Here is a 20,203-nt window from a genome sequence, read left to right as displayed (position 1 = left end):
GCAGTTAGCGGTGACGTCACCGCTAACCGCGGCTCCGGGAGCACCGTTGCTATGGTAACGCGTCTGTCAGCGTTACCGCTGGTACCGCTAGCAGCACTGATCACTCACGGAGTGAAGGCTGCACGCTGCTTCCCGATTGTAGTGAGGATTGTAGTGAGGATGAGGTGCCCCAGCCCATCAAGTAATGGGCTGGGGCACCTCATCCTCACTACAATCGTCACTACTACTACACTAGTGAGGATTGTAGTGAGGATGAGGTGCCCCAGCCCATCAAGTGATGGGCTGGGGCACCTCATCCTCACTACAATCGTCACTACTACTACACTAGTGAGGATTGTAGTGAGGATGAGGTGCCCCAGCCCATCAAGTGATGGGCTGGGGCACCTCATCCTCACTATAATCGTCACTACTACTACACTAGTGAGGATTGTAGTGAGGATGAGGTGCCCCAGCTCATCAAGTGATGGGCTGGGGCACCTCATCCTCACTACAATCCTCACTACAATCCTGAAGTGCAGTTTCTTCAAATTCATTTAAAGGCACTTGGAACGCTGAAATTGCTGCTTATAATTTAAGCCTCTATTAAAAACCTCTTATCAGCACTGGTTTATTGGGGATTTATTGGGCTGACAGGGGTAATAAAGATGGAGTCTCTAATGTGTCTGTGTATTTATTTCTATTAAAGTATTTTTTCTCTGTGTGGTGTCTTTTTTTAACCCTTTATTGGAGATTCTTAATGGCCGGGTCAAACGTGCCTGACATTAAGAATCTCTGGCTTAATACTGGCTAGTAAAACAAAGCCAGTATTAACTCATGATTACCCAACAAGCCACCCGGCTCCAGGGCTGTTGGAAGAGTTGGATACAGCGCCAGATGATGGCGCTTCTATGAGAGCGCCATTTTCTGGGACAGCTGCGGACTGAAATTCGCAGCAGCGGCGCCCAGAAACCTCGGGCTAACCTGTGCTGCGGATTCCAATCCCCAGCTGCCTAGTTGTACCCGGCTGGACACAAAAATGGGGCGAAGCCCACGTCATTTGTTTTTTAATTATTTCATGAAATAAGTGAAGTAATTAAAAAAAACGGGCTTCCCTATATTTTTGGTTCCCAGCCGGGTACAAATAGGCAACTGGGGGTTGGAGGCAGCCCGTGGCTGCCTGCTGTACCTGGCTAGCATACAAAAATATGGCGAAGCCCACGTCATTTTTTTGGTGGGCAAAAAACTTCTGCATACAGTCCTGGATGGAGTATGCTGAGCCTTGTAGTTCTGCAGCTGCTGTCTGCTCTTCTCCATACAGACAGACAGCAGCTGCAGAACTACAAGGCTCAGCATACTCCATCCAGGACTGTATGCAGAAGTTTTTTGCCCCCTGAAAAAATTATGTGGGCTTGGCCATATTTTTGTATGCTAGCCAGGTACAGCAGGCAGGTACGGCTGCCCCCAACCCCCAGTTGCCTATTTGTACCCGGCTGGGAACCAAAAATAAAGGGAAGCCCTTTTTTTATTATTTCATGAATTTCATGAAATAATTAGAAAACAAATGACGTAGGCTTCGCCCCATTTTTGTGTCCAGCCAGGTACAACTAGGCAGCTGGGGATTGGAATCCGCAGCACAGGTTGGCCTGAGCTTTCTGGGCCCCACTGCTGCAAATTGCAGTCTGCAGCCGCCTCAGAAAATGGCATTTTCATAGAAGCGCCATCTTCTGGCGCTGTATCCAACTCTTCCAGCACCTGCCTGCTATACCTGGCTAGCATACAAAAATATGGCGAAGCTCACGTCCTTTTTTTGTAGTTTTTTGGCAAAAAAAATAAAAAATGCTTCCCTGGATTTTCCATTGCCAGTGAAGGTAACACCAAGCAGTGGGGGTTAGCAGCCAGTAGCTGCTTGGATTACCCTTAGCTAGCAATACAAAAAAATGCAGCGGGAGCCCATATATATTTTTTTTAATTATTTATTTAAATAACTAAAAACAAAATGGGCTTCCCTGTATTTTGATTGCTGGAAATCACAGTGCTGTAAAAATAAATCTTTAAAAAAAATGACGTAGCGCTCCGTGGTATTTTTGATTCTCAGCGCAGATAAAGCAGACAGCTATGGGTTGCCACCCCCATCTGCCTGCCGTTACCTTGGTTGGCAATCAAAATACAGGGAAGCCCATTAATTTTTTCTATTTAAAAAATAGTTAAAAAAAAATGACGTTGGGTCCCCCCATTTTTGATAGCCAGCTAGGGTAAAGCAGACGGCTGTAGCCTGAAAACCACAGCTGGCAGCTTTACCGTGGTTGGGGATCCAATGTGGAGGTCCCCCCAGGCTCTTTTTTTATAATTATTTTATAAATATTATTAATTACACAAAAAAAGTAGGGTTCCCCCCCAAATTGGATCACCAGCCAAGGTAAAGCGGACAGCTATGGTCTGGTATTCTCAGGGTGGGAAGGTCCATAGTTATTGGGCCTTCACAGCCTAAAAATAGCAGGCCGCAGGCACCCCAGACGTGGCGCATCCACTAGATGCGCCAATCCTGGCGCTTCACCCCAGCTCATCCCGTGCCCTGGTGCAGTGGCAAACGGGGTAATAAATCGGGTTGATACTAGCTGTAAAGTCACCTGAGATCAAGCCCAGCAGTTTGTGATGTCATGGCGTCTATTAGATACCCAACATCATAAACTGTCAGTACTAACAAAAAAAAAAAAATCAACAAAAGAAATTTATTTGAAAAAACATTTCCTCTTTCACCAATTTATTGTAAGAAAAAAAAAAGGGGTCCCACGACGACTCTGGACTGTCTAGAATATGGGGGGGAGACACTCAGGGAACGTATCCCCCATTTTCTAGGAGTGCGGACCCTTCATGTGAGGAGTGTGGGTGCAATGAATCTGCACTCACTCTCCCCGGGTCCACAGCAGCAGAGTCCATGTCGTAATGGTTGCTACCAAAGCTGCAATGCCCTGCTCATGAGGTAAGGGCATGCCTAATCAGGAGAACTACTGTAGAGGAAGCTCTGCTCACTGGTATATAGGTGCTCAGAGGTAATAATAGATAAAATTAGTGAGTAACCTCGGCACTCTAAATTTCCCAGACTAAGTCAGTAAGTCACAACGGATAGTAATGCAAAATCACTCTTTATTGGTCCGTATTAAGAAAAAAATTTTTTTCATAAGCATATATGTTTTTGTCCAAAACAAGTTACAAATGACGTTTCGGCCTGAGCCTTCGTCAGATTGGACTTATCTGCATGTAATCCTGAAAAATAACAATAATCAGTATCACATAAGAGTGAGAGAACAATAAAATAAACTCGAACAATGTAGAGGTACAATTGGGATGCAGCAAAAAAATTGTAACACAGCAAGAAATGAAACACATGATACCAATGTCATAATACAGTACAAGGACAATATAGTAATGACAAATATGGGGTCAGAGTAGGCTTAGACAGCTCTGGTACGAAAGAGATGTCAATCATAAAGTAACATTTGCAGTAGGTGTAGAGCTACACTATGCATGGCAGAGCTAATGGGTAGACCGACCATAGAAAAAGAACGGAGAAAAAGTGGAGAAAAAGTGGAGAAAAAGTGGAGAAAAAGTGGAGAAAAAGTGGAGAAAAAGTGGAGAAAAAGTGGAGAAAAAGTGGAGAAAAAATGGAGAAAAAGTGGAGAAAAAGTGGAGAAAAAGTGGAGAAAAAAGTGGAGAAAAAGTGGAGAAAAAGTGGAGAAAAAATGGAAAAAAAGTGGAGAAAAAGTGGAGAAAAAGTGGAGAAAAAGTGGAGAAAAAATGGAAAAAAAGTGGAGAAGAAGTGGAGAAGTGGAGAAGAAGTGGAGAAGTGGAGAAGAAGTGTTTGTTCATGCCAGATGGGAGATAAATAATTTTTTACCGGCGCTGTCATTTACTGTAACGTGATCATCGGTGTACGGTGTATACCAGTGATCACGTGAGCGGGGACCGGAAAAACCGTCCTGAATAATGATCTCCAGGGTCTCAGCTAGCCCTGAAACCCCGGAGATTTTCTGACGCTGGGGGGCGTTATTCACTTATTTCTGCCTGCTGTTTATAAACGGCAGATCAGAATAAGGCTACATTTACACGACCGATCCATTTTTGCGGTCTGCAAAAAACAGTCCGTTTTTTTTCATGGGTGCATCCGTGTGGCATCCGTTTCCGTTCCGTAGACGGTCCGTATGTCATCTGTTTGTCATCTGTGTGCCTTCCGTTTTTTTTGTGTACTGCAAAAAAACTGAAGGAGGGTAAATGCATAAATTTACCCAGGATCCATAGCTTCATCCTACATGAGGCGGTCACATGTTCACTCCAGTGCCATTTTCTACTGCTTTTCACAGCGTAGAGCGCTCTGGTGATTTTCTTGTGCTTGTGCACTTCATATCAGTCTTTTCTGTCATTATAATGGCAGAAAGACACATAATGTCCCACTCTCCTGCATTTTGTAATTTTGCACCCTTTGGTGCCTTTCATGTGGCACTAAGGGGTGCTTAGCTTTGTATTTAGCCAAAAAAATGAAAAAAAAAATGACGTAGGGTTCCCCCTAGTTTTGTAGCCAGCTAGGGTAAAGCAGACGGCTGCAGCCTGCAGACCACAGCTGGCAACCTCACCTTGGCTCGTAATCCAAAACTGAGGGCACCCCACGCTGTTATTTTACATTAAATAAATAATTTAAAAAAAAAAACACGTAGGGGTCCCCCCAAAATTGGATCACCAGCCAAGGTAAAGCAGACAGCTGGGGTCTGATATTCTCAGACTAGGGAGGTCCATGGTTATTGGACTCTCCCCAGCCTAAAAATAGCAGGCCGCAGCCGCCCCAGAAGTGGCGCATCCATTAGATGCGCCAATTCTGGTGCTTCGCCCCAGCTCATCCCGCGCCCTGGTGCGGTGGCAAACGGGGTAATATATGGGGTTAATACCAGATGTGTAATGTCACCTGGCATCAAGCCCTGGGGTTGGTGAGGTCAGGCGTCTATCAGATACCCGACATCACCAACCCAGTCAGTAATAAAAAAAAATAGACGACAAACACATTTTTATTTGAAAAAACACTCCCCAAAACATTCCCTCTTTAACCAATTTATTACAAAGAAAAACAAATCCAGGTCTGGTGTAATCCAAGGGGTTGCCATGACGATCCACACTGTCCCAGTCAATGAAGAGCAGAATGTTCCCCATTGGCTGGGAGAGCAGTGCAGTGACCTGAGCTAACATCAATGGGTCAGCCCAGGTCACTGCAGGGGATGACAAGTGCTGCTGTCAGCAAGGTACATTACCTGCGCTGATCTCCAGCACTGCCGACAGCACCTGTCACTGAGTTCAATGACCGCCGCCTTCACAGCCAAATATCGCGAGAGGCCCGTGACGTCACCGCTAGTCAGTCTCGGGTCGGAAGCGAGAGGTGATGTGACAAGCGGCGGCCATGGAGGACAGTGACAGCGCTGAGGTCGGGATGGCGGGACTTCATCACCGCAGATAAGCCGAGCGGGACCATGTGTGCAGAGTGTGTGTGTGTGTGTGTGTGTGTATGTATGTATGTATGTATGTGTACATGCCGCGGGCAGGAGGGGTCGGAGCGAGCTGAGCGGGGAAGTGTGGGCTTCCTGCACGTAACTAGGATAAACATCGGGTTACTAACCAAAGCGCTTTGCTTGGATACCCGATGTTTATCTTGGTTACCAGCTTCTGGCAGGCTGCCAGCGATGGCTCCTGCACACTGTAGCTGTAAAAAGCCCTGCTTTTTGCTGCTAGAACCGTTCTCAAACGTATCTAGAACTATCGAGCTTTAGCAAAAAGCTCGAGTTCTAGTTCGATCTAGAACAGCCCCCAAAATCACTCGAACCTCGAACTGGAGAACCACGAACCTAGAACCGCGCTCAACTCTACTCCTTAGAGATAGCTGTCAATCATCAATTGGGACGCCCACTGGACTACTAAGCCAGAGCAGAACAGAGACACAAATAAAGAAATACATAAACCTTTTTCTAAAAATTAATATATATATATATATATATATATATATATATATATACACACACACACACACACACACACACACACACACTCATATATATATATATATATATATATATATATTAACCTGCTCGGCTCCTCCTCCTCTTTAGCATGAAGGCTGACAGATGGGACGGCATGCTCAGTGTTACTTGTTTCCTTTAGATGACACGAAGTCATGCGCTTTTAGACACTACTATCTTGAACCTGAGGACTCCATTGAGTTTCCAGGTTGTTCTTATCAATGGAGGTCCCAAGGGTAAGAAGAACCCCACACATCTTACACTGAGATCTCCATCTTTCCCTTCTAGTAAAATCCAGATACATCTGGCAAATGACACATTTTTGACACCTCCAGGGGGCCTAGCTATGTGTGACCTGTATGGCCTCATAGGTCGCCAGTTGTCAACTTCCCCCCAAATCATGTGTTCCTGCTCTCTACTGTTAGAGACAAGGGAAGGGGCACATGCACAGCCAGGCTGGGAAGGCTGGCCAGTCAGGGGACATCAGCCCTGCAATATCAATGCAGTCTCCATGAGTACAAGTGTTGAAGGACCTGTAGCTATGTGGGGACCACGGGGGAACACTAATCTCCTTAAGGAGACTTTGCAAGACAGCCATACTTTGCACTGACGAGGGGAAAGCACCCCGAAACACCGTGTCTGCAAATTGGGATTCTGATCTGGCATAAATCCTAAGTCATATGCAAAGGATTGTTAAAAATCCACTTTTGACTTTTAGGATCGCTACTTCCAGTAGGTGGCGCTGCACTAGAGTCTGTCTCCTATCCTGGAGAGACAATTTGAAGGACCTGTAGTGATTTCATGGTCACATGCAGTCTTCAGGTTCTGCTGCAGGCCTATTCATGGATAGCAAGTGAGTAGTGATGAGTGAGCACTACCATGCTCGGGTGCTTAGTACTTGTAACTAATGATGAGTGGGAAATACCATGTTCAGGTGCTTAGTACTCGTAACTAGTGAGGAGTGAGCACTATCTTGCTCGAGTTCTCAGTACTTGTAACTAGTGATGAGTGAGCACTACCATGCTCGGGTGCTCAGCACTTGTAACTAGTGATGTGTGGGCAATACCATGTTCAGGTGCTTAGTACTCGTAACTAGTGATGAGAGGCCACCACCATGCTCGAGTGCTCGGCAATTGTAACTAGTGATGAGAGAGATCTACCATGCTCGGGTGCTCAGTACTTGTAACTAGTAATGAGTGAGCACAACCATGCTTGGGTGCTCGGTACTTGTAACTAGTAATGAGCGGGCACTACTGTAGCGCCTCTGAAGCCATCAGGGTGCTACAAGGTTCTGCATCCCCATAAGGATGCAGGGCCTACCCCCTAGGGACCCGGAGACCCAGTGCCGGTAACACCAAAAACCCAGGTAATCCCAGTTTTTTCCCAACAATCCCACATATAATGGTATTTAGCTAGGGTCGGACCAATGGATGGGAGCCAAACCAGTCCACTAGTTGACCAGGAGGGAGGGGCAGACTGTGGAGAGTAGTTAGTTCAGAGTAGACTGAGAAAGTGAAAAGGTGGAAGTGAAGTGACTCCCTGACGCGGGTTGACGGTGACCTGGTACCCAGGAGAGGTGGTTGCCGGTGGAGTACAGTGGAGTACTCCCGCTACGATGGGGTACAGGAAAGAGCTCCAAGCCGACCTGTTCACACCTGCACAGCAAGGGGACCATCAAGGACCTTGCTGACCCTGAAGAATCCAAATACTCAGTAGCAAAAGGAGAACCGGGGACAGGACCAAAGACTCCAACCTCACAGGGTTCACGCTACCGTCAGGCGGACAGAAGTGGACAAACCACAGACCGGGAACCCACAGTGTTCCATACCACGGGGACCCACTTACCAGAGACAGGTGCAGGGAAAGAAGGTAACAGAGAACCAGACTGGCACTGGGACGAAGGGGACCTGGAGACGAAACCAGCCGACCTCAGGCAACCAGTTATCATCCAAGTGAGTAAACCAGTTGCAGTGAATACCTGTATGGACTCTTTCTTCCGATGCTCACTGCACCATACACCTGTTGGGGTAATTCCCTACTTGCGGAGGGCCCAAGTCATCAGAGCTGCACATTCCATCAGCCCCAGCAAAACCTGCAGCAGCGGCTCCCTACACTTAGCCGCAATAACTTTATTCACAAATCCCCTGTAAATATCCTCCATTACAAAAAGGGCCCAGGGAATGGAACTGGGAACGGCCACCACCGTGACACTCCGAATAGAGACACTACCCGGAACCGGGTACCCCATGTCCCTAGGTGATATATATATATATATATTAGCCCGGGATAGTAACTGTCTTTCTCTCACTCTCTCTGTCCTTGTTGTTATCTGTCTTTATCTGTCTGTTTCTCTCTGTCTGTCTGTCTCTGTCCCCCTCTCTGTTTGTCTATGTTCGTATGTCTTTGTCTGTCTGTCTCTTTTTCAGTCTCTGTATGTCTCTGTCTGTCTTTCTCTGTCAGTCTCTCTGTCTCTTTCTTTGTCTGTCTCTGTCTGTCTATCTGTCTCTGTCTGTCTCTCTCCATCTCTCTCTCTCTATCCGTCTCTCCACTGAAATCATATTACCTCACACATAAGCTTCTTATACTATGAATCTCCTTTGTTCCTATAGCAACTAATCACAGCTCCTATTAATGACCTGTAGCTCCAAGATTCATTGACTTTAATGTAAGCAGGTATTTTGGTGAACAAAGTAAAGCACGGGGTTAAGTTTCTCCTCAAAACATAGTCTATGACGTTTCCTGATTAAAATTTCATGATTGTACATGCGACAGTGCGGATTCCTTTAGCGGACATACATACATTCACACATACACTTAGCTTTATATATTAGAGATATATGTTATACATACACATACATTTAAGTATACTGTATGTGATAATCTGGCATGGAGCATCAATTCCCCATAATATTGGCTTTAGATGGCGGTATTACTACTTTCAGTATTTGGCACAGAGGAGACCACACCCTGCCATGTACCAGCATCAGCCATCATGCTCAGCCGGCGAGGCTGTCACCGCGCTGCAGATAAGCTTCACATGACCTTGTCTGCAAACATCTCTCCGTGATCACATCATATGATTATGCTACTGAATCGCATTTGTTTTTTTCACATATAGAAAAGGAAGAAAGAATAAGGACGACCAAAAATGATACGACCTCCACAGATGCAGCAGAACAACCCTTTACAATTCTTTGATTTTTTTTTTTGTGTAGAAATATACAAAAAGCGACATCACAGTCAGCTGTGCCATCAGACAAACACAGCTCTGCTACATCTGTATTTATTCTGGGTCATTGTGGTAACAATGAATGTATCGGTACACTGGACTCTGCAGTGGGATTGTTTTCTAAGGGGGTATTTATGATCTATCGGCCCTAACATAAAGGGGGCTGATGTAGAAATGTATCCCCTTCTGTGTTTTTCCTCGCACAGTGGTGCTTTTGCCATATTTTGTGTAGGTGACTGGCTACAATTGCTGTGCATAAGGGTGACCAGGAGCCACGAATTTAAAAAAGTTAATTTAAAGGGGTATTGCCATCTCCAAGATTCTATCCCAATATGTAGTAGTAATAATATTAGCAAATACCTCCAATTATAAATGCAGTATAGTTCTCCTGATTAGGTAGGTCTCTTACCTCATGTGCAGGGCATTGCAACCTAGGTGTCCATGGTTACATCCACTCACATAGTGACAGGGTACGCTCACACGAGCATCGGATCACAGTGCCTGGACTGGCCGGCTTCCCTCCTGACAGGAACAGCACAGCTGCATGTATTTCTATGCTGCCGGCCCGCACCTGTCAGGCGATCAGATACTCGCGCAAGTCATACGCTCCTGTGAGCATACTCTTAGGCCAGAGTGACACTTGCGAGTGCCTCGCATGTAACTCGTGTGAGTCTCACATCACATCACCTGGCACGGCCTGACACTCTTGGGACAGGAGCCTCTCAGCTGCATAGAGATATATGCAACCGTATCACTCCTGTCAGGAGAGTGTGCGGCCATGTCGGGTGTTGCGATGTGAAGCTCGCAAGTGTGACTCCGGCCTAAGTCAGTGTCTCGTGGTTGTAACCATGGATACCCAAACTGCAATGCCCTGCACATGAGGTAAGTGACATACCTAATCAGGAGAACTATACTACATTTCTAACTGGAGGCATTTGCTAATATTATTATCACTATATATTAGGAAAGGATCTTGGAGATGGGAATAACCCATTAAAGCTATGTTCACACGCAGAATTGTTTATCTGCAGCCAAAACCTGTATTCTAGCAGTAAAAAGGCGATGTTCAAAATACATTTTGCTGCGTTTTTTAACATTTTTTGGGGGGTACAGAATACATGTGTGATTAGTCTAAAGTATCTGTTTTATAAAGTTAGTTTTATTTGTCAAATAGAAGCAAAACCTGCTTTTTTTGCACTTTGGGAGAAAAAAAATGCAAAAAAACTATGAAAGAATTGACATGCTACAGATTTAAAAAAATGCTGCAGATCTAAAATTCACATAGGAAAAAACAAACAAAAAAAAACCCCATTCGTCTACCTGAGATTTCCTAGGTGTAAAAAGCAGTTTTTTTCTGCAGAAAAAAAAAAAACCGCTGCAAAAACACTGTATGTGAACGCAGCCCTATGCAGTATAAGGTATTCAAAGAGAAAGTTACATTTTCCTCTACCCCTTTAATATTAAGTAGCATTCTATTGTCCACTGTTATCAGCCAGTATACAATAGAATGCTGGTTTCTCTATTCTCTTCTATAAGATTTGTATTTTTGGCTCCTTGCCCTTTCCAGGTCCCTTGTGTCTTCGGTCCGCAGCAGGGGACACACCCAGTCTACTGCAACTGTACCATGGTGGATGATGTGTATCGGAGCATAACCTTGGCGCACAGCTCTGACAATTGCTCAGCACATCCCTAGTGCGGAGCTGCCGCCCGACCACCGTGCGGAGCTGCCGCCCGACCACCGTGCGGAGCTGCCGCCTGACCTACACCCCACCTATTGTCTCCTCCCCATAATCCTATAGAATGTAAGCCCGCAAGGGTAGGGCCCTCTTCCCTCTGTACTAGTCTGTCTACTGTAACTTGTATACGTATTTTGTATGTAACCCCCTTATGTACAGCACCATGGAATTAATGGTGCTCTATAAATAAATAATAATAATAATAATAATTAAATACCAAACTAATATGGTATATTCCCCCCTAAAAAAACCCCAAAAAACAGAATTCAATAGCAAACAAATATTTAAAAAAACAAAAAAAACGGAATTCTTCATAAAAGTGAGGGAATAATATCACTAAGCATGCAGATATAGCAGAGCCGAGTTTGTAATTTGCAAACAAAACACACACTTGGCTCTGCTACACGTAACATCTTTAGCTCTGCTATATTTAAAGATGCAGAAAGTGTTAAAAGTTTCTGCGCCCCCCTATAATACAGTGCAGGACAATGGAAAATCTGTTAAATTCTGTAGATTCTAAGCAGAATACATGTGTGCAGCGACCGCATGGGGACATATGAAGGGTGGTAGGAATGTCCTTAGACCCCAGGCGGTGTGCCAGCTCTTCTGCCCATTGTGTGAATACAAGAAGAAGGAATTAGATTAGGACTTACTGTGAGAGGTGGGCTGCAGGGCTTCTCTGGGGAAGAGATGTGGCAGAGATCCTGGCAGAGACTTGTGCAGCCCTGAAGGATAAGAAAAGACCAGACTCTGCCCTCCTCCTCTGAAGCAGCTGCTGCCACCACCGTCACTGTGATGTCAGCACCAGGCTGCAGCCCTGACTCTTTCTGCTGAGCTCTACTTCTGGGGGAGGGCCGGATCTACCCCTTTATATGAAGCCATGAGTCCAGCTCCTGGGAAAAGTAACCTGATGTAGCCACATTGTGGATTGTTTCGGACTCTTCTTGCCTCTGTAACTGAGGGTCGATAAAAAGGAACACTTCGAAAGGCTTCTCAAACGTCGCTCTTTTGATGGGACAGTCCATAATATGGTGTTGATTTTCACATCTCCGTAGACAATGTATTCATGTGAACCACATGTGTGTCCGTGTAATCCACATGGAGACATGTCCTTTTTTCCTATTATCAGAGATGAAAAGTGCCAATAGAAGTCTATGGGTTTGTGAAAACCATGTACAGCACACAGATGATATCCGTGTGACATTCATGTGATTTTTTTTGTGTGTTAAAAATGTGCAAAGATTATAGATAGATAGATTATACAGCTATTAACCAAATAAATAATTAAGAGAAAAAGACGACGTGGCGTCCTCCTTATTTTTGATAATAAGCCAAAATAAAGCAGACAGCTGGGGACTGCTATTATCAGGCCGGGAAGGTCGATGGTTATTGGGCCTCCCCAGCCTAAAAATAGCAGCCCACAATTGTCGTAGAAGTGGCGCATCACAATAGATGCCCCAATTCTATCGCTTTCCCCCGGCTCTCCCTGATTGCCTTAGTGCTGTGGCAATCGGGGTAATGGTAGTTGGGGGTGATGTCAGCTGTGTAGTGTCAGCTGCCATCAAGCCCTTGTCTTAGGAATGGAGAGGCATCTATTAGACACCCCTATTACTAATCAAGTATTCAAAAAAAGACACTCACACACACAAAAAAATATTTATTTCAATAAACACTGCCCAAAACTTTCCCTCATTTACCGTTTTATTAAAACAAAAAACCCATACATTTCCGTCATTGTTCAGGGAATCCGCTGTAGTCTAAAAAAATGATATCTGAAAAAAAACAAACAAACATACAAACACAAAGAAATAAACAAGATACTTACCCTCATTCACAACTTTATTAAAAAGAAAACAAAATTCCCAGAAGGTCCGACATAGTCCAGTGCAAATTGGACAAACAAAGTCTATGGAGCATCGTTTTGACACTCCATAGACTTTTCTTACAGAGATGAGTGGTAAAGTAATATAACAAAACATAGCGTGACCTAGAATTTCCTTTCAGCAGTTTCAGATTCTAGTTGGAATCCTTGGCCCATGTCGGACCCGCTGGGATTTTTTTTTCTTTTGAATAAAGTGATCAAAGAGGGTAAGAGTCTTGTTTTATTTCTCTGGGTTTGTATGTTTCTGGGGAGTTTTTTCCCCAGATATCTTTTTTTTTTGGATTACGACTTTGGCAGGTTCGCTCAACTACGGCAGTGCTGCATGGGTTTCTTTTTTAATAAAATGGTAAATGAGGGAAAGTTTTGGGGAGTGTTTATTGAAATTTATACATTTTTTTTTATGTATGTGTCTTCTTATTTTGGATTACTGGGTTACTAATGGGGTTGTCTGATAGACGCCTCTCCATTACTAACACCAGAGTTTGTTGCCCCCTGACACTACATAGCTGGGATTAACCCCAACCAATGCCACCACACTAAGACATTAGCGCATCTAATGTGATGCGCTTCTTCTGGAGTGGTTGCGGGCTGCTATTTTTAGGCTGGGAAGTGTCAAACAACCTTAGACATTCCCGACCTGATAATATCAGCCCACAGCTGTTTGCTTTACCTTTGCTGGTTACCAAAATTGTTGGGGAACCCATGTCGTTTTTTTCTTTTAATTTATTTATTTGGTTAATAGCTGTAAAATCCATCTATCTTAGACTGTGCTTTATTCACAATTTCCGGGTCCAGCACTGAGTCTCCGACACTTCTGTTTGCATGCTTGCTGCTGAAGAAGGTCGAGTACAATTTAAGTGCCAGGGAATAATGATCAGCAGAACCTCCAGAGGTGCTGGGATTAACTGTAGAGAGTAACGGTGGCACTGCACACATACATCTTAGGCTGCTTTCACACATCCGGTTTTTGCTGAGCGGCCCAATCCGGCTCAAAAACCTATGCAACGGATGCGGCGAAACAACCGCATCCTTTGCATAAGTTTTTACATGCGGCCCGTCCGTTTTTTGACGGTTGCGGCTGGATACTGAGCATGCTCTGTTCAAAAAACTGGCGGCCGGATGCGTTTTTTGCTGCAAGACGCCACATCCAGCGTCATTAGGCATGCATTGGAAATTGCGCCGCATCGCAGCGCATACAGCGCGATGCAGTTTTTTCGCCGCACAAAAGACGTGCCAGGCAACGTTCCATCCGGTCGCCGCATGGGCTAAATATGCTGCATCTGGCAAAAACCGGACGCAACGCAAGGCCATGCGGCACAATACGGCGCTAATGCAAGTCTATGCAGGAAAAAACGCAACTGGCGGCAAAAAAAAAACGGTTGCGTTTTTTCTGCAAAGCGCCGTATTGTGCTGCTCAGCAAAAACCGGATGTGTGAAAGCAGCCTTAGGGTATGTTCACACGTCCGTTGTTTTGCTTCCGTCAGGTCTGCTGCGACACAACAACGGATCCGTCGTTGTTTAGATGTTAACTGATGCAACGGATGTGTTATTTCACAGGATTCCGTTCACAGGAATCCTGTGAAAAAACTGATCCATCATGTCCATTAGGGTACTTTCACACTTGCGTTTATTTCCTTCCGTTACAATCCGCCCTTTTGGAAAACAGCGGAATCCGTTAACGGATTCCGCTGTTTCCCATAGACTTGTATGGGTGACGGATTGTACCAAAAGGACCTGCGTTGCTTCCGCTGGGCGACGCTCCGTTGCTTCCGCCCAGCGGGAGGAACGCAGCATGTAACGTTATTTTGAGCAGCGGAATCCTCTGGATTTCACTGCGCATGCTCTTTTTTTTTTTTAAATCAAACATTATTTTGGCTTGCGCTGGCCGAATGCTCAGCTGAGCAACCGGCCGCCAGCATGCCCGGCCGCCGGCAAGTGACAGCGCTCAGCTGAGCGCCCACCCGCCGGCATGCCCGGGCGCCGGCAAGTGACAGCGCTCAGCTGAGCGCCCGCCCGCCGGCATACCCGGGCGCCGGCAAGTGACAGCGCTCAGCTGATCACCCGGCGGTCGGCTGCAGGGAGCGATCAGCTGATCACCCGGCGGCCGGCTACTGGGAGAGATCAGCTGATCACCCGGCGGCCGGCTGCAGGGAGCGATCAGCTGATCACCCGGCGGCCGGCTACTGGGAGCGATCAGCTGATCACCCGGCGGCCGGCTACTGGGAGCGATCAGCTGATCACCCGGCGGCCGGCTGCAGGGAGCGATCAGCTGATCACCCGGCGGCCGGCTACTGGGAGCGATCAGCTGATCACCCGGTGCCCGGTCCTGGGAGCAATCAGCTGATCGTTCACAATAGTCTGCCGCTGGTAAAACTGTAAAAAAACAAAAACAAAACGAATTGCGTTGTTTTGCAGCATCCGTTGCATCCGTTGTGCCACTATATGCAACACATCCGTTGCATCCGTTACAGAACGCAATGCAACGGATACCGTTCAACGCAAGTGTAAAACTAGCCTTACATCCATTGTGTGTCCTTTTTTTTTACAGATCCGTCGTGATCTGTTTGTGTTTGGGACAGCCCAATAGGTGTGCCAGACATGCTGGGCATGCTCAGTAGAGAATGACGGAATCCAACACTGGATTCCGTCGTGTGACGGATTACGGCGGAATCCAGGACCATAGACATCCATTATAGCTTTTGACACGTGTGGAGTGCGTTTTTTTGCCGCTCTAAAAAAGTTACATTCAGCGTTGCTCCCGCCTGACGGTCAGTCAGTAAATGACTGATCCGTCACGCGGCGGATGCAACGCAAGGCCATCAGTCACATTCCGTCTCTAATAGAAGTCTATGGGGAAAAAACGGATTCCTGCAAAATATTTTGCAGGATACCGTAATTCCTCAAGGCAACGGATTGCGACGGAGGCAAAACAACAGAAGTGTGAACATACACTTAGCCAGGGTATATTGAGGGATGCTGCTCAGTGGCACTGAAAGATTGGCAAAAGCTGTCAACAAGTCTGAGTTCCAACCTGTTAGTGGACCGGTTAAAAACTGATCAAAAAGTGAACAATTGTTTAGAAACATTCATGGACTGTACCTTTTAGTGCAACCATCAAGCTTGCTGTGCCACTCTGTATGTCTGAAACCATTAAGTACGGGTGCTTTTTCATAACCCCTATTGCTGATAACTATATTCTGTGTGGAATTCAATGACTGCCCTTTACAAAACATTAGTACTAGAACACCTCTAGACCTAATTTTCTTTAGAAATTAGAGATTTTATTTAATCAGGATGTTCTTTTTTTATTTCTGGGACTTGTGAGTCAATAGGTAACAAAAAGTATTGTTTCTGAGGGTCTTCTGCAAAGTGGGGTCCATCGGAACATGCAGCTTTGTATTTGTCCTCCAACATCTCCAATTTTAGGTTAGCATTGTTTTCTGAGAAAATAGTCGAGTATTATTGAACGAACAAACCAATCCCCAAAAAAAAAATGCAAGCCCAAATAGTAAAATATTACATTTTTTATTGTTAAATCATTAAAGGGAACCTGTCAGCAGAAATTTTGCACTAAACATAAAAGATTCCCCCCTCTGCAGCTCCTGGGCTGCATTCTAGCAATGTTCCTGTTGTTATTGTGCCCGCTTTCTGACCAAAATAAAGACTTTATAAAGTGGTACCTTTTTGTATGCAGATAATGTAAATGGTACACGGGGGCGGGCTACCTGGTGTCCGTTATTCTGCCTCCTGCCGCTTTAGGCCGTCCCCCATCGCTCATTTCCATAGCTGTGGACGCCGCCCAGTGCTCCAGAAGTCCCCGCGCATGCCCAGTGCCTATCTCTCGTGGATGAGCACTGTGCCCAGTGTCACCGCTGGTGACGTGTGAGCAGGCTTTAGATTATGGACGGCGCTTTGATTTTCATTACCAAGTAACCGCCCATAATCGCGTGACCACGCTTTCCCCCGCTGCCTCGTTCGTTCTGTGCAAGCACGGGCCTGCTGACCCCACGTTACCTCTTTCCCATCTTGCCCTGAGGCAGGAAATAGATGGGAGGAGCGCGGAGTAGGACAATCCTGCATCTAATCCTGATCGGTGGTGTCGTGCTCTGCACTCCTCCCATCTATTTCCTGCCTCAGGGCAAGATGGGAAAGAGGTAACGTGGGGTCAGCAGGCCCGCGCTTGCGCAGAATGAACAACGCAGAGGGGGAAAGCGCGGTCACGCGATTATGGGCGGTTACTTGGTAATGAAAATCAAAGCGCCGCCCATAATCTAAAACCTGCGCACACGTCACCAGCGGTGACACTGGGCACAGTGCTCATCCACGAGAGATAGGTACTGGGCATGCGCGGGGACTTTTGGAGCACTGGGCGGCGTCCACAGCTATGGAAATGAGCGATGGGGGATGGCCTAAAGCGGCAGGAGGCAGAATAACGGACACCAGGCAGCCCGCCCCCGTGTACCATTTACAGTATCTCCATACAAAAAGGTACCACTTTATAAAGTCTTTATTTTGGTCAGAAAGGGGGCACATAAACAACAGGAACATTGCTAGAATGCAGCCCAGGAGCTGCAGAGGGGGAATCTTTTATGTTTAGTGCAAAATTTCTGCTGACAGGTTCCCTTTAAAAATATAAACACAGAGAAGAGACCCCAAACACAGAGTACATAAAAACAAGAAAAACAGGCGAACAGTACACCTGACATATAATAATTAGGTGAAAAAAGGGGATTAGATTATATAAATACATAAGGGGGTATACATATATAATATATACGAGGCCAATATATACATTACATATTATGTATAATCAGAGTAACAACGATCAATTTATATATAAAAAAATATATTAATAGTGCAAAACACATCTTTATGTAAAGAGGATATCCAAAATCAGACTATCTTCTTGAACACATAAGGTATATATTTAAGAGACATGTGCTCATTGACCGAAAAACATTACACCATATATTAAAACCCCATTCATTCAAAGTACATCATCTAGAGTAAGTATATATAACTACAGGGATCCCACCTCACTTGACGCGTGTTTCGTACTGTGTTAGTCATTGGTGTATTTATTATTGAAATAATTTCTCCTACATAAAGAGGAACAGAGTAAAAAACAGGAAATGACTGATCTTTGGATGAACTGCATAGTACCCTTAATAAAACTCACACATATAGAGTATAATGCCAAGCAGGGAACCACAGCAATCCAACATTACCCTTACATATTGAAATAGGGACATAAATAATTTAAGTGCCTCTATCTTCTAATATTTTATGTCTCCTATATACTTATTCCAAATCCTTAAATATATCAGTGCATGTGTCTGAAGTTTCTCTTCCTCTATGTGGCAGTTTCTTGGAGATGTGTGTTTCTTCCTCAGCTCATACTTGTTACATAAGTATTAACTTCAGGCTGGTGGGAAATTCATTGTGCCCATAAGGCCAGGTTCACATTACAGAGAAAGTGCCACCATTAGGCCTAAGCCACATGGCATGAAAATCAAGAATAAAACATCGCATTCCACTCGGACCAATATTAGCCTATGTGCCAGCACCCATGAGCGATTATTTTCTCAGGCCTAATCAGACCGAGAAAACAGTCACAGCATGCTGTGGGTGTAATGCGATCCTCTTTCTCTCGCACCCATTCAGGTCTATGGGACGAGAGGAAAATCGCACTGCACTCGCAGTACACCGGTGTACAGGGCGAGATCGGCAATAGCCGGCAACGGAGGAGAGAGGGAGCTAAATCTCTCCCTCTACTCCTCAGCGCAGGCCCTCCCCTCCTCAGTGCTGGCCCTCCACTCGTCAGAGGTGGCCCGCCCCCCACAAATGTGGCCCGCCCCCCGCAAATGTGGTCCGATCGCACGATCAGATCTCAGTTGCAGGGACACTCGCATGACACTTGGCTCCTGCTGTGCTGCCAACGTGAGCCGAGTGTCATGGGAGGATTGCAGTAGATCCCCATGTGGCCCCGGCCTTAACAACACTGTCAGAATGACCCCAGCTAAAAGCTGAGCAGAAACTAAAAACAGCAGAATGTGTCCCCATGTAAAATGCCAGCATAGATTTCCAAATAAATATTACTACAAGTAGACAGCACCAATATTAATTCTCTCTCACAAACAGTGCCAGTAAAGTGCCTGCAATGCCCTGCATATGAGGTAAGAGACATGGCTATGTCAGGAGAACTATACTACATTTCTAATTGGAGTGCGTTTTTTATCTAATGTGATGTGGCCATTGGTCTTTTTACATAGGGCAATGGTACTTTTTGGGTCCCCTAGACCCCAGGTCCTGGAATTGATACCCCTGCACTTATTGTAGTTACTCTCCAACTTTGAACAACCTTGATCCTGCCCTAAAATTGCTCATATTACCATCTCAATATGGGGCAGACTATCCATTGGGGGTAAACAATGAAGCTTTTTATTAATTCATAGCGCGCAGAGATCTTGAGAGAAAAGGGGGCTTTACACGCTGCGACATCGCTAATGCGGAGTCGTTGGGGTCACGGAATTTGTGACGCACATCCGGCCGCATTAGCGATGCCATTGTGTGTGACACCGATAAGCGATTTTGCATCGTTGCAAAAACGCGCAAAATCGCTAATTGGCGACATGGGGGTCCATTCTTAAAAATCGTTACTGCAGCAGTAACGAAGTTGTTCCTCGTTCCTGCGGCAGCACACATCGCTGCGTGTGACGCCGCAGGAACGAGGAAGCTCTCCTTACCTGCCTCCCGGCTATGCAGAAGGAAGGAGGTGGGCGGGATGTTACGTCCCGCTCATCTCCGCCCCTCCGCTGCTATTGGGCGGCGGTTCAGTGACGCTTCAGTGACGTCGCTGTGACGCCGCACGGACCGCCCCCTTAGAAAGGAGGCGGTTCGCCGGTCACAGCGACGTCGCCGGACAGGTAAGTATGTGTGACGGCTCTGGCCGATGTTGTGCGGCACGGGCAGCGATTTGCCCGTGTCGCGCAACAGATGGGGGCGGGTACCCACGCTAGCGATATCGGGACCGATATCGCAGCGTGTAAAGTAGCCTTTAGAATGAATCAATGCAGAAAGTATATGGGTAAATTATTTAGAAAATTATCAAAATTTTGTTTTAAAAAACACATTGCGTCCATTCCATGACCAGTGTACTCCATCCTCTAGAAGTAGTAGTGATGATGATGAAAGTTATATGTATATAAACACAAAAATGCAAAACTAACTAAAACCACAAATGGTAAACTAGGACATAAGAAAATTCAAATTTTACAATTCATTTATTTAAACAATGGATTTATTTCAATGGATTCAGATTAGG

The 20,203-nt window shown here is 45.6% G+C and overlaps 1 protein-coding gene across 1 annotated transcript in view; it reads right to left on the bottom strand.

The window, feature by feature from the left end:
• The window catches only part of ANXA6 (annexin A6), a 108,279-nt gene extending 96,491 nt beyond the window's left edge, over positions 1-11,788 (bottom strand). Inside the window, exon 1 of the mRNA XM_075344340.1 lies at positions 11,651-11,788. The gene's annotated coding sequence lies outside the window, so the exon portion shown is untranslated. The remainder of the gene's footprint in view (positions 1-11,650) is intronic.
• Positions 11,789-20,203: the final 8,415 nt, after the last annotated feature.

Source organism: Anomaloglossus baeobatrachus, chromosome 4 (genome assembly GCF_048569485.1).
Source record: "Anomaloglossus baeobatrachus isolate aAnoBae1 chromosome 4, aAnoBae1.hap1, whole genome shotgun sequence".
In the NCBI taxonomy this organism is placed as follows: Eukaryota; Metazoa; Chordata; class Amphibia; order Anura; family Aromobatidae; genus Anomaloglossus; species Anomaloglossus baeobatrachus.
This window is presented reverse-complemented; position numbering and strand designations above follow the sequence as displayed.